Source organism: Leptonychotes weddellii, chromosome 7 (genome assembly GCF_054177405.1).
Source record: "Leptonychotes weddellii isolate Sample4059 chromosome 7, ASM5417740v2, whole genome shotgun sequence".
NCBI classification, from domain to species: domain Eukaryota; kingdom Metazoa; phylum Chordata; class Mammalia; order Carnivora; family Phocidae; genus Leptonychotes; species Leptonychotes weddellii.
In genome coordinates this window covers 99,086,557-99,102,135 of record NC_138375.1, presented here as the reverse complement: position 1 = coordinate 99,102,135, position 15,579 = coordinate 99,086,557, and the positions used below count along the sequence as shown (strand labels likewise).

At 43.8% G+C, this 15,579-nt stretch overlaps 1 long non-coding RNA gene across 1 annotated transcript in view; it reads left to right on the top strand.

Annotated features, from left to right (window-relative positions):
- LOC145722707 (uncharacterized) overlaps nt 1-14,551 on the top strand; it is a 28,081-nt gene extending 13,530 nt beyond the window's left edge. The window contains exon 2 of the long non-coding RNA XR_014147168.1: nt 9,033-14,551. This is a non-coding gene — a long non-coding RNA (uncharacterized LOC145722707). The remainder of the gene's footprint in view (nt 1-9,032) is intronic.
- The last annotated feature ends 1,028 nt before the right edge of the window (nt 14,552-15,579 follow it).

Sequence of the window (15,579 nt, the reverse complement as noted above, 5' to 3'; positions counted from 1 at the left end):
CGCCTCGGATTCACTTCTCCGCACGTCCTACCTTCCAGAAAGTGGTCGCTTTTCTGTTCAGAGAGTTGTTGCTATTCCTTTCTTCGATCTCCTGTTGAGTTTGTAGGTGTTCAGAATGGTTTGATCCCTATCCAGCTGAATTCCTGAGAGGAGACGAAATCCAGGTCTCCTACTCCTCCGCCATCTTGCTCCACCCCCCTGGATCAAATGTCTTAAAAGCTCTCCAGATTGCCAACAGTGAGAACCACTGAATTAAGAGTCTTTGGAATCAGACAAACCAGGTGAAATTCCGGCTTTGCTCTTCAAGGTATGGTTTCAAGGAGGATGGTCATACCACCCTGTCCAGGTTATGTGGGGATTAAATGAGGGGTGATACATACTTCATGGTACCTCTGGGGACATCTCTGCTCATGCCTAGCTTGGCGTGGCTTCTGGCCTCTAATGTGGGTTCAGTAGGTACGACTGCCATGCCTGGGGATCAGGAAGCAAAGGGACCTAAAGATGCCATGGACCAGCCCTGGAGCTGAGAGCTTTACATCCATCACCTTGTTTAATCCTGGCCCAAAGTATAGCCATCTCTCACTGATGTAGAAACCCAGAACTATGGAGGAGATCATCTTCCCAAGGAAGCTGGAATTGGCATCATGTTCTATGTCTTTCTACTCTAAACCACAAATCAAATTCAGGCCATGCTTGTTATTCTGGAGAAGGACTTGTTACAGAAGTGATAGTACCAGGGAGAAGAGCCCTTGTCTGTCCTGCTTTGAACTGCTAGACTGAGCCACACAGTGAATGAAGGCCAAGGAGGAGCTCCTTGCCAGCCAGGGCAGCTCAGAGCCTCTCAGATGACAGGGTGTGGTGGGTGATGGGCAAGGAGGGAAGTGTGGGGAGAGGAGGTGGGCAAGAAGCCAGGAGCAGAGAATCAGACATGAGATGACGTATGTCAGCCAATACAATAGCTGGTAGACAGTAAGTACTTAGTCATCATTATTTTACGTTTTTCCTCTTTCAGAGCTGCCTTCTGCCACTAAGATAAGAGCAGGAGTCCATCCTCTTTAGTGGGACACATCTGTTGGCTTGTCTGCACACCCTTCCCTTTTCTGGATATTGCTCCCCCATCCACATGTTCATGGGGACAACCTGGTCATACAATGTCCCCTTTGGTCTTTGGGGGATTCAGAAGGGGTATCCACTAGAGAAAAACAGCCACTCAGTCCTGGGAGATTTTGACTTTCTCTTTTTCATGTGTTTTTGCTTTTATCAGAGCAGGTAATCTGCTACTGGCCAGATACAACCGCATTTGGATACTGTACTGGGGTCCAAGGATGTCCCAAACCACTGCCTGGGAATGCCAATTTCTTGTAATGAATTAGAAATCAACGCTAGCAGCTTCCCTGCTAAGTGAAAAAATTACATAATTCCTTCTGCACCGCTGCATTAGGAAGATTTTTTTTTTTCTTTTTCTGAACATACAGTAAATCCCAAGTGTTTTCAGCCATGGTACCTCTCTTTAAACACAATATGAAATCACTACCAAATTTAAATAAAAAATAAATTCCGTGTAGTGTTAAGAGATTCTCCTGCCAAAAATTCTCACACAATTAACACACTAGCAGAATGTGTTGCTAATTTCATGCCACTGGAGTCTTTTCTACTTCAGAATATAGAAACAAAATCGGGTCAGAGCTCCAATAATAACAGGATTTTGTTAAAATATACAGCCCTGCGGTGCAGGTATGTTGTAGGCATGGGCGAAAAGTGGAATCAGAGTGATGCATGAAATAGCTTACCCCTGCAAATACAACTGGAAGAATGTGTCTCCAGCGTCTCTGCCACAGGAGAGAGAGAGACTGAGAGAGTACAGAACTGCGGGGGGGAAACATGATGATCAGTGTCTGTCCATCCACGCACTTCTCCAAGGGAGGCAAGTGCCAGGTAGATGCAACTTGGGGACCCACAGCCCATAAATCCTAGAGTTCTGATTCCCCTCGTGTCTCACAGACTCTCTCTCTCCAGCCTCACCTCCCATCTCTTCGCCTCCTTCAGCAGGCCTGGTCTTTTCCATAACAAAAACAGCATAATGAAAATATTTTGGCAGCATCCAGGGCCTTTCACATTGTGACCCTGACCTCCATATCAATTTTCTTTATTCTTAACCCGACCTTGGCATCCATTCTCGCTGGTGTTCAATATTAGTTACAAAATCCTGAACTCCCGGAGACCTTCCCTCCTCCCCCGGATAGCGAAGGCAGGCCACACTGCCAAAGCAGCCTCTTGACAAAGAAAAATACGAAGGAGATCAACAAGCACTATGAGTTCTATAGGCGTCTCATTTGCACCAAATGCCATTAGCCCCATTATTTACTCAGACAACAGTGGAGGCAGCCGTGCTCCCCTGCTTGTGTAGGGCGCTCTGGATGACACCATGTATCACCAGCCACACGGCGCTTTGCTTAAATAGTGATATGTAAGGTAGAGCCTGTTACATTTAATCCATCACCCATGGGTTCGCCTAGTGCGGAGACTGGAAAAATTGTGCACATTTCTTCATTGCTGCCTGCATTAATCCCAGGAAGGGAGTGAACTGAAAAGAGAAAGTGCCAATTTCAGCACACATGTTAAAAAGAGAAGCAAAGAATAAAAGGAAGAAAAAAGCATCTCCCTGCCTAAGATGGGGGAGGGAGATTTTTAAAGGAGAAGACGGCATTTACTATGAGAATAAGTATCCACAGAGACAAGAGTTCGGGGGTCATCATACATTTAGGAGGAGAAGTTAGCTGGCAGGGGCTATTTTTCTGCAAATTAGTTTTCTCTCAAGGGTAACGGTGGGGGAGGAGCAGAGGAAAAGGAATTGGAGCCATTGAATAATCGCGTCTTGTTTGGCTGGTTGCGGGACCTCTGAACTGATGCTCTAAGAAGCCTTTCTAGGCCTTCCTTTTCTATGGGCCAGGATGGGAAGCCTCTCACAGCTGTTGATGAGTGTCCGTCCTATAGGGGCAGCGATGTGGACAGCAGTGTGGCCCCATAAACAATGGTCCACAGAGCGGCGGCTCCACTCGGCAAGAAAGGCACGGTCTGTTGGTCACTACCGCCAAACGCAGGGCTGGACAGGTGGCCGAGCAGGACAGCAAGAAGAGGCAGGGTCTGGAGTGTGCGTTGGTCACAAAGAACTGAGGCGAGGGGCAAGGTGGAAGAACGCAACAATACAGCAGGAAATGACGACTGGCTTTCCTTGGGAGAGGAATGTTTGTAAAATGAAAACAGGCGAGTTCATCTGGAATTGTCTCCTCATGTTCAGGTCCAGGGTCTGATTGGAACGCTCAGCATTATGTTGGTCCTGTTCTCACTTTGGCACTTCAAAACACTGCCTCATCTCAACTGGAGCTTCTCGGTGCCCCCCCGCCAACAAAGTGCTCCTAGTGACAGAGGAGCTAAAAGTCCAAATTCAGAGACTCTGGTGGGGGAGCCTAAAGCACCCTCCACAAAAGAGGGACTTGGTTGAAGTATTTGTTTACCTTTTAAAAACTGACATATTGTGCAGTGGCCTAAAATAGTTAACATTAGAAATACCAACTTAAATTCCTTGCTTTCCTCAATTCTAAGATATCATTCGAAGATGAAGCTCAATCGTATCTCAAAAAAAAGGAAGAAAGAGGACAGCCCCAATTTAATGCACACTTTGAGCGACAGAGGCATCCATCCACATTTCCAAAGCTTAAAGCGTGAATTAGAAAAATCTCTGTCATAAAATCAAGGAAAAAGTGTACCTATAATCAAGGAAAATGGAAACATCAGGACGTAACAACCAGTTTAACCTGTGGCTCCGGACATACTGGGGCATAGACCAGTTTGCAGAGCATTACAGAGGAGACAGCTATTGTAAAGTGATGAAAAATAGACTTACCTGGTTGTAACCACCTTGTAATAAAATGCTGTGTCCTTTCATTCTAGTGTTGTCACAGTGCAGTGTGGCACCAGGCACACAGCAGGTGCTCAATAAATATTTGTTGAATTGGAAGTTGTTGATAGCACTCTGCAATCATGCTCCCTTCTAGGTAGCCTGCAGCAGGTGGGGAGTGTGGGAGGGGACATCTACTCAAGCAGTGTGATGGGCTCCCTTCCAGGGAGGGCAAACAGGCTGGAACAGCACGGGGTAGGTGTCGTAGGACTTCTATCAGAGTGTAGGCACTGGGCTCACGCCCCATCTCTGCCACTGACTACCTGCATGATCTTCGGATCTCCCTTCTCTGGCAAAAGGAGGCATCGAGATCCACCCTCTCAAAGATCTAGTTTAACAATTCTACAATCCTGTATATTTGGATTTATTTTAAGAGAATTTTATTTGTCACCAGCCCATGAAGGATGATACTATTCAAGGACTGAAGCAAGGGGCAGGGTGGGAGAGAGAAATCTGCTCTTCTTATCCCCACTGCACCTCACTTGCTTGGAAGGGCGGAAGGGGCCGGCTAGGCTCCCTGCCTAAGAGGCTGCTGCTCACTTCCGTGCCCTTGGCCTTGTTCCGGGAAGAAAAAGCTCAGAACGGAAGACATACTGTAAAGCATGGCGAAAAACACTGCCATTATCTTATCATGAATTCGCCGTAGATGAGGTAATTCACGAAGTACGTGCTGTAATTGAGTTGACCTCCCCTCCTCCCCCTGCCCGGGTGTCCCTTTCTAGTGCATAACTCACGTAGTGCCGGTGACCAAACTCTGGTCAAAGGGAGCAGAATCGTCTTAAGTCAGTGCTATGTATTATTGGCTCCACATTTTGTTGCTGTTGAAACTGATTATTTGTTAAAATGACTCAAGAGTTTAGGGTCAAATCAGCAGGAACGGGAAATGAAAAGAAAGGGGAAATGAAACGATGATTCCAAGTTTGAAACATCAGGCAGAAATACACCCTTTTGTGCAGTAAGAAGCAAAGCTGGTGAGTCTTGAAGTGAAAATGCAGTGTTTCCCACTTGAAGAAAACCCAAACTTATAAAACTAGATAAGTTAGAGAGTAATGTTTTTAATCATAAAAGGATTTTGCTTTCTACAGTGATTCATCCTATGGCTCCAGCTTCCTAGAAGATTTTAAAGTACGATTTAATCTCCCCCACAAAAATTCAACGCCACTTTTAAAAACAGGTGTATGACATTTGACTTGATTTCAATTTAAATAGAACACAGAGCACCAGATCCTTGACTTAAGATCTCTTTCCTGAAATACGGAAGCCTTGCAATTCAATCATATTTACTTACTCATGTATTCATTTAAAAAAAAATACTGATCGGGGCGCCTGGGTGGCTCAGTTGGTTAAGCGACTGCTTTCGGCTCGGGTCATGATCCTGGAGTCCCTGGATCGAGCCCCGCATCGGGCTCCCTGCTCCGCGGAAAGCCTGCTTCTCCCTCTCCCACTCCCCCTGCTTGTGTTCCCTCTCTCGCTGTCTCTCTCTCTCTGTTGAAAAATAAATAAAATCTTTAAAAAAAAAAAAATACTGATCAAGCCCTGATGTGTGGCAGGCATAGTGTTAGGCCTGAGGATATATCCCGATCTCCTGACAATTTTTTCTTCCCCGTGGCTTCTGTCCTTGCTGTGTCCCAGGTGCTGGGTGAAACTGCGGGTCTGATCGTCTGGAGAAGGGGGTAATTCTGCTAGGATGACAAGTAATGCCCTTCTAGAAGAGTATTGAAGTCGAAGTTACAGTAAACAGTCAAAATAAACTTTAAGTCTGAGGTTGAGGAGCTTTTCCTGCTGGAGATTGGCCGAAAGCTGTGGTTCCCGAGACTCACTCGGCCCTTGGACCAGCAGCGCTGGCATCGTCTCTGACTTTGCTGGGAATGCTGACTCCTGGGCCCTGCCCCCGAGACTCCCGAGTCACAGTCTCTGGCAACAGGGTTCAAGAAATTGTTTTAACAAAACTCCAGGTGCTTTTTATGCACGTTTAAGTGTGAGAACCACTGCCCTGAAGTTAATCAGGCTTCATCTGGGCAAAGCCCCTTAAGAACGTTCTTTGGAATCCTGTCAGCGATTGAGTCTTTTCTCATGGCCATGATGTCTCTAGTTCAATGTTCAAAATCACACAAGTGTCTGCCAACCAAGTAATTTCTGCAAAGTTCCAAGTCAGGGAGAAAAATAGCAAATTCTCCGTGATAATCAAATGGGAAAATATTTGGACAGGTAATTTTAGGAACCAGCTATGGATCGCTATGTACAATAATGAAGTTGAGCAATTAGGTTTGGAAAGCCAAGCACAGAAAATAATTAACCCACAAAGTAATCATCTTGTAAGTCCCAAAGCTAATGATTAAAATAAACCTGAAACAAATGATTGTTTAACTTTTAAGCTGTGCTTGCTTTAGCCACAGTGTACTTCAGGTGTGAGCTCCCGGGAATTCTTCCTGACTGGCGAGATTGGCTTTAGGACAAGGGCATCTGTCCATTCTTCTGCCTCTGCTTCCCCAGGGAGGGTCGATTGGCTATCACAAAATACCACTCCGGTGTGGGTCAAGGAGGTGGTGTGGGCTGCTCAGCCCCGCTCGGCCCCGGGGTGCCTCCCACCCCAGAACTGTGTCCGCTGCCGTGGTGGGCTTCAGCCATATTGAATCCTACATAACCTTGGAGGCTGAGACGCACGCTTCGTTTTTATGCAGCTTGCTGTGCACTTTCATTGGCGGTTTATTATTGCAAAGCCTGGCGCTCCCCTCCCCCACTCTCTTCTCCACCCCAAGAAGTGAATTAATAACTAGAAAACAAGACAGAAATGAGATCTAGAAGGGCCTGAGCTTCTGAATGTCACTGTGAGCAAACAGCAGTGGAGAGAAAAGGTTCCTCTCCATCTTTCTGTGCAGCGCTGTCTGTGCATTGACTTGTTTCCTGACACATGAGCCATGGCTTGAAAGGAATTCAGGCCCCAGCAAATTTTGCATTGCGCTTCAATGTGGCCTCTGGGATTGAATAAGGGCAAATCTATTATACTGTTGCCATGGAGACCCTGGCACAAGTGCTGATAAAGAGTGTCTGATGTTTGGTAGGCCTCGTAGCATGGTACATACCATTTAAAGGACGCTGTGTGTGTGTGTGTGTGTGTGTGTGTGTGTGTGTTTGTGCGCGCGCGCACACTGACTGGGGGAGGTGGAGTGCAGAGCTGGGTGTAGTGGAGAAGGAAGGAGGAGAGGCTGATTTGGCATATCGTGAAGGAATGTTCTGTGTTTTTACAAAGAATTTGTAAATACTTTCTTGCCTCTGAAAAATGAATTCTGCCTTCTAAGAATCTACATGTTAAACAGATGGGGGCAGCAGAAGATCCATAGACTCTCCCCTTGGTCTAGCAAAAATTAGTCTTTAATTCATCTGAAAGAGAATTAAGCTAATACAATAAAAGTGAAAATGCACTCTTTTGCGTCCTTTGATGAATGCTACCTCCATTCAGCTGTCTGTCTGAGGATCAATAGTAGGTCTGTGAGGATCGCCAGCGCTTGCTAAGCAGGCTAGCAAGATGATGGATTTTAATCATTAAAATGATTTTATAAGCACGAAACAAAGAAGGCCGATCGTACTCTCACATGCATAATCTCAGTTTTGCTGTTATCGATTTTGCTGGTCCTAAATTCCCTTCCCGTCTTGAAGGCAAATCTCACCCTCCCCAAATTCCATCCCACACAACCATTTCTGGCTCCAAGTGATCAATATAGGCAACTTGCCTTTTTTTTTTTTATTGGTGCCCCATTCCCCCAAGAGCCCCAGACCCAGAGAAGGAGGGCACCTCGAGCCCCAGCTGAGCCTCCTGGTTGGTGAGGTTTGAGGCAAGGCGGCTCGGGTGATATCACCTACAGTAAGCAAGCTCGAGAGCGCGCAGTTCTAACAATGGGAGGCCGGGCAATCTGCGACAGTTGATAGGATTATTATTATTACAGAGCGCAAAAAGCTTCTGCTTTCTTTTCTGCTGCTTTGCAGACCTCATAAGGTCTCTCTGTGATTTCTGCATAGTTAATTTGTCAGTTTATAAATTACCACATTATGTTAACGCTGAATGCTTCAAAACACAAATATATGCACAGAGGGCTTGAATATTTGAAGTGTTTGAGTACTATGGGGAAATAATTTTGTTGTCAAGCTGTGGCAGATATAGAGCTGCTAGGGGATACATGGCCATTTCATCAGGACTGTGTCGATGATGGCCTGTGAACATCCAAGGGGGAAAATCATCTTTTATCACTATTGTGTACCGTGCTGGTCCAGATGGAGGATAAAACATGCATGAGTTGCCCGCAGCTCTGAAAATAATTATACTCATTTGCCAGAAATGTAGAAAGTGCATCCAACCAAGTTACCACCCATCATAGTGACACTCCGTTTGCATACTGATGAAGTTTAAAGCCAGAGACAATGGTGTTGGTATCAATAGCGAAGGGGGGGGGCTGGGCACCACCAGTGCCGTAGGATTAATAGCGCCATCATTTTATATTATGCAGTATTTCACTTATGCTGCATATCAAAAGACTACTGCCTCTGAGGTTCACCTCACTGTTTATAAGATTACAGTTTGCTTTAAGACTCCAAACAGTAGCATGGATTCTTTTCAGCTTCCACAAATGAATGCAAAAATTATCTGTTCAATAAAGCGCCTAGAATGTAATTATGGGTAAATATGTTTGGATGCCATTATAAGTGCCTGCATGTGTGTGTATGTGTTTGTGAGTGTGGGCGGGTGTGTACATCCCCACACGCACACGCGTGATCTTGGAAGACCGTGATGGAATATGAGAAGATAATATGCGCATGCTAACTCCTGGTACTACTGCAGAGTAATTGATGAATGGGTTTTTAAAATGTAGAAAGAGAATGAATACAAGTAGGACCCAAGAGAATAATTCTTTATATTGCAATCAGCTCAGCTTATATGTACTTGCTTTAATCGTAGAAATCAGTAATAAAAAACATAGACTTGGTTATTTAATCCTTCTGAGTAAAAGCGGATGTCTTAAAATGACCCTCTAAAATATTACAAAATATTAAATTATTTCGATATGCCTCTCATTTTTAGACAACCATAAAATAATCAGCGCAGCCAATATCAGAAGATTAACAGAGTTCTTTGCATCTTGGAGTCCTGCAAACATACATGCATGAACTACGAAGAGACACTTTTCTCACGGAACCCGGAATTCTCATAGGTGTTCTACAGTTTGAAAACAGCCCAATCATGATGTTGTCACAAGGCTTATTTTTAAGTAATGATTTTAATTAAACCCTCTAAAAAGGAAGTGATTCTGTACCTCTCTTATATGGTCTGTACAATGATGATTACACAAGTGCAGTTTCCCATTTCCCTCTGGTGTCATGGGGGCAAGGATAACGATTTCCATCTCATCACAGGACAGAGAGGCTGTACTTCACTCTGCACAAGACTCCAGTGAAATCAGAGGGAGGATTTTGCACAATAAAATTACAATAAAGTAACAGAAGAAAAAGCAGTTTCCACAGAAGGGGTTCAAAGACAAGAGCATCATGCAGGATACCACAGAAGATTTTTACATGGCAACAAATTGAGATTTTTTTCCAGCTCACTGGGGCAGACTGGACGAGTATATTTTTGCAGGTTTCCCCGTTCTTGTTCCCTCAGAATGGCCTCTGAAACATGGAGGGGACAGGGCATCCTCACAACCCGATGAGTGGTTGAGGGAGAATGAGTCATGTAAGCCAGGACCTGGAAGGACTTTCACATGAGTAGGTGGCAGGATGGACTCTTGGCAAATTGAGCACAGAAAGAAGCAGATTTACAGAGTGCGGCTTCTCCCTTCCCTCTTCTTAAATAGCATATTAGCTCTAATGAGAATGCCACTGGAATGATACCATTGGGAATACCAATGGATCCAAAACTTCTGAGAATAACAGGTGATGCATTTATTTCAAGTTCACTGAGAAATTAGTTCAATCTTCTGGTTTTTCAGAACTGTTGTTATTGATCAGTTTTTACATGCCTGAAATTCTTGTCATGGTCTCAGGTCTCAAAGGAAGACCAGTGAACAAAGAGACAGACAAACGCATGCACAGATATGAGACTTTGTCAAGAAGGTAAGCCTGGTAGGAGTAAAAGCATTAGAGAATGCTTTACCATGTGGCAGATGTGAGTGAGTGTGTGTGTGTGTGTGTGTGTGTCCATACACACACCTTATTTTAAAGATCTATATATTTATCTTTAATTCTTATAAAATTCAAACTATTGTTAGAGTGATTTGAACACAAGTCTATCTGGCTTCTGAGGCAACACTAATAATTGCATCATATCCCTGTGTACCAGGCCTTCGAGAGTGTATCAGAAATGCATAAAGAGCTAAGCACCATAACATGGGGCAGGTAAGGCCTCTCTGCTAATGAAGGAATGAAGTGAAAAAGGAAACAAGAGCTACCAATAAGTGATCTTGACAATAATAGCAATTGAATATTTGAATGCTGAGAGACCTCTCAGTGAAGAAGTTATCGGTGTCCTTTGGTGACAACACAGTTTGGGGGATAAATAAATCTGGAAGTGATCTCTCCTATATACTACAGGTCAAGATGTGAAGCTCCAAACTGCCTTGTTGAATGCCAACAGTGCCTTCTGTTTCTTGACCCTACTGACAAGTCTCCACTGTGTCAGAAAAGGGATTAAAAACAAAGAAGGGGCTCTTCCCCTCCCTCTTCCCCTTTTATTTCTGAACAGTTCAATCCTAAACTCATTGGTGATACAAAGCAAAGTTGGCATCTACTCCAAAAGAAGGAGGGAAGCCACAGTAGCCCAGAGTTGGTGGCAGAGCCTGAGGGGACCAAGGCTGAAGAAGAGTAGCTTGACATAGGATATCAGAACATGAGCAAGGTAACAAGTGTGTCCATGCAGGGAATTGGCCCTGTGGGGGGTGTCAGAGCCCACTTAGGGGTGGAAGTTGTCTGTGGCAGAGAAGTGACTAAGCATGAGGTGACAGAGTCCACATGGGGCGAGGAAGGTAGTGAAAATAATACGGATTGGTTACATACAGGAGTGTTGATCAGATAAGTAAATATAGTAAGGATAATGAGAGCCAACTTATTCACGGTTGGAGAAGGGAGTTACAAATACGGAAAGACAGAAAACTAGAACAAACTTTGTGGTCTTGGTTTGGAATTGGAGATATCAGTGTGACTCATGGTTTTCAATATATGCAAAGAGATATAGAAATATATATATATATGTATGTATATAATATTCACTCCTTAGCTGTCTCCTGTGAGGACCTGGGAACAGCAGCAATCCAATAGTGATGAGTACACCTAGCGCTCAGATCGTGGTTTCTAATACTATTCTTCATTGAAAGGAGACAGGATTCCTTGGAGAAATGGCTAATTCCAGGGTTGGGGTTGAGAAAATGCAAGATGAGCCTGGAGTGTCTCCTTTTGCAGGAAGGGCAACTGAGACACAAAGAGGTTAAGGAACTTGCCCAAGTCACACATCTAATAAAATTGCTATTGAATTATATATGGATGAGGCAATTTTATTTTATTTTTAAGATTTTATTCATTTATCTGAGAGAGAGAAAGAGCACGAGCAGGGAGGAGGAGCAGAGGGAGAGGGAGAAGCAGGCTCCCCACTGAGCAGGGAGCCTGATGTGGGGCTCGATCCCAGGACCACAGGATCATGACCTGAGCTGAAGGCAGACGTTTAACTGACAGAGTCACCCAGGCGCCCCTGGATGAGACAATTTTAAAAAAAGAGGAAAAATTATTAACATCTAGAATGGTTCTGCACTCATATTATTTGACAAATGTCTTTATGTTGTAACTCCTCTTTAAGGAAACACAAAGTGGAGATCAGAGATGATGATTCTGACTTACACAAGAAAAACACTGTGGAACTCTAATCAGGAGAACAAGTTGCAAAGAGAAACTATCAAATAAAATGTTTTAGGTATTTACATAACAGTTTTTAGGACTTCCCCTTTTTGACAGACTTTAGTAACTAACCAAACAACTCCCAGCCCTAATCCCCTAGAATCAAGAGGGCTTTCATTGTCCCTTGGTGAAGTCTGTTGCTACATATGACAAAGTCAGTGAGCACACAAGGCAATTTTGGCAGGCTGTTGATGATGTGGATGGGAACCTGAGGGTTTTTTGAGTCCTGCCACTCCATAGCTGTGAGACCTTGTCAAATTCCTTAACCACTCTGTGTTTGGGTTTGTCTGCCTGTAAAGAGATGCGGACCAGAGATAGATCCCGGTGAGTCGTCACATGTTTCTGTTTTTCTCACACTGAGGGGGCTGGATAAGCCTTAAGAAATTCATCTAGTGGTTAGTTTTAAGCTAATATGTTCTGTCACATTGATGGGCTGTGTCCCAGCCAAGATGGCTGATTAGCTAATCAGGATCCTCCAGCTCTTGAGTGGACCTCAGGTCTGGATGGTTGTCAAATGGCCATATATAAATGATGAATGAAGTGTCACACTGAAGATTGCAGCTCTGACCCACCAGCCTAGGTTGTTAAAGATAAGGCCATGTGGGTCACATTTCCCACCTCCCACCCTTCTTAGATTAAAATCCTGTCCCTTCCTTTCTCTCTTTCTCTCCTCTCCTCCCCCAGTTTGGAAAATATATGAATGCTTTTATCACATTCAGATTACTGGGAATACTATGAACACTATTGTATCTCATAGTCTGTTGATCCAACAGAGAATATTTTTAGCATAAACTTTTAAAAATTTTGAAACAATTACAGACTTACAGAAAAGTTGCAAGTGGAGTATATAGGCCTTTTTTCTTGAACTGTTTGAAATACACGGTATAGTGTTTGTGGATGATCAGGCTGGCAATGTTATTTTCTAAACCATATGATAGTTGTAAAGATTAAGTGAGTTAATACATGTAGGCAAAATAATGCTTCATCCTTTGACCCAGTATGGAAAGGTAGAAAACTAGAAGGAACTTGTGGGGGTTGGTTTGGAATTGGAGATATCAGTGTGGCTGGTGGTTTTCCATATTTTAGATATAGAAATATGCATGTAACATATATTCCCTAGCTCTGTGCACTATAGGAATCCAGAAGTGATGAGCATAGTACCTAGTGCCCAGATCTTGGTTTCCAATCCCATGCTCCACTGAAAGGACTCTAGGACTCCTTGGAGAAATGGCTGATTCCAGGGTTGGGCCAGGGAAAGTACAAGAGGAGCCCAAACATCTTGTGCTTCAGAAGCAAGGAAGTACTTAAAGTATATCAAGCCATTTTGAGGTAGATGCTACTGACAGAATTGTGGCATTAAAGTAATTATATCAGTAGATTATAACCCATGAATAAAACTATGAGTCCTTATGGAGATAAAGAATGAATGGATTGAGTGTTGGATGAATGACAGGGTGTTTACCTAGTTTCAAAATACCTCCTTACAAAAATACTTATGAACTACAAAGGAAAAAAAGAGCAGCTTCACAGTGTAAAAATCTTTCAGATTCCACCTCAGTCAAGTGATTCAAGTGAATGACATCAGTAGTGGGACAAATAAAAACTGCATTATCGGATCAAATGCATCACTCATCACTTGGATACTCCTGAATAAAGGAATGAGGAAACATTGGATAAATGCATAATGAGGAACATTCTACAAAATAACTGGCCTGTAATCTTCAAAATTGTGAACGTCATGAAAGTCAAGTAAAGGTCGTGGACTTATTCCAGATTAAAGATGACTGAAAAGACATGGCAGTTAATTGCAATATATGGTTTATAACTAGATTCTTCTACTATAAAGGACATTATTGGAACAACTGTCAAAATTTGAATGGGGTCTGAGGATTAGATGGTGGTAATGTACCCATGTGAATTTTCTGATTTTGATGATTATATTGCAGTTATATGGGAGAATGTCCTTGTTTGTAGGAAATACAAACCATATGACAAACCATTAGGACAAACCATGTCCTAATTCCTGAACTTGGGAGTATGTTACCTAACAAGATTTTGCAGATGTAATTAAGTTAGTATTTTGAGATGGGAGATCATAAGGAATCATTCAGGAGGATCCTTATCAAGGAAAGAAGAGAGCAGGAGAGTCAGAATCAGAGAGGGAGATGGGCTGATTGAAGCAGAGGTTGGAGTGATATGACTTCCGGAAGGGGGATGTAAACCAAAGACTGTGGGCATCCTCCAGAAGCTGGACAAAACAAGGAACGGATTCTCCCCTAGGGCCTCCAGAAGGAATGCGGCCCTGCTGACATGTGGATTTTAGTCCATTAAGACCATTTTGGAGTTACCCAACAGTAAGAGAATAAATTTGTTTTAGGCCACTGATTTGTAATCATTTGTTATAGCAGCGATAGGGAACGAACACAATATGTATGAAGTGCTTAGAACAGGACCTGGCACATCATCGGCACAATCGTTTGTTTCATTTGTTGTTGTCATTCCATCTTTTCAAAGCATTTGATTTAGTTTTCATAGGATTAAGAACTCTGTTTTTTTGTGCTTGTGTTTATTGGTTTATATAATATTTGATAACATCACACTTCTGCAACACAGGTGGTATAAAGAGCTTACCGAATAAAGAGAATGGACTCCTTGTAAGTCTGCTGCCTGGTCTCCATTTGCCCCTCCAGTCATGCTGCTCTGGTCTCTGGAGGCTGACCACATAGACTGTATCATGGACCTTCTTGCCTTTGGCTCCCATTGGCATCTACAGAGACAGTGGGCAGAAGACTGAGGGGAGAGAGAAGAGCCAAGTCAGGGTGTTTGTCTCCCCAGCTCCTGCCCTGCTGGCCCATTGGTCAGCAGTGGCTGCCTTCCTCTTCCAAAGGCCATAGCTCCTGTTGGGTGGCCCCCTCTGTAACTGTCTTGGTCTCTGAGAGTTTCTCCTTACTCTTGCTCCTCCAGGTTTAGGGGTGGTAACAGCTTCCAGCTGTTGCTAGTCTCTGGTACTTCATCTTCCTTTTTTGACAGTGCCCTGCAAATTCACTGAACTCTCCTCAATGACCCGCTTCTTGTGTACCATACTGTACATACTGTGTGGGTCATGACTGACACAGTACATACCCATACATTTCCATAGCAGAGAGCACAAATGCCCAGCAATGTTGTAAGGAAGGTCCTTGAGTGGCTAAGTAGCCATAAGTAGTCAGCATACCATGGGCACACAGGAAGAATGGAAAGCATTGGTCTAGCTAGTGGCCCTTGTCAATAGCCTCCAGCCAAGGACCATCAGGAACATACCTGTAGTAGGGCAAGTTGGTTTTAGTACCTGTTGCAGTAAAGGAGAAGGCACACTATGGGGCCTATGGTGGCATCTCAGCAAGGAGACATTAGAAGGGACTTACAGGATGTATGATTGTGTTGGGTGATTTTGGAGAGGGTTTAAGGAAGCAGGGCTTTGCTCGGGCTTGGATACTGTGACAAAGCAGGGGTAATTCTCTGACTGTGTATCTCAGTAAATTTTATCTATAAGGAGGCCAGAATATACCGAGGATAAACCTATAACTGGTAAAGTAGCATCAGTCACTCATATTAGCTGGGAGTAGGGGGGGCAGGGGCTCCTTGGTATTTTGTGGTTTGAACATTGTTCTTGGTCTTGTCTGTGTTCGGATATGATCACAGAATGA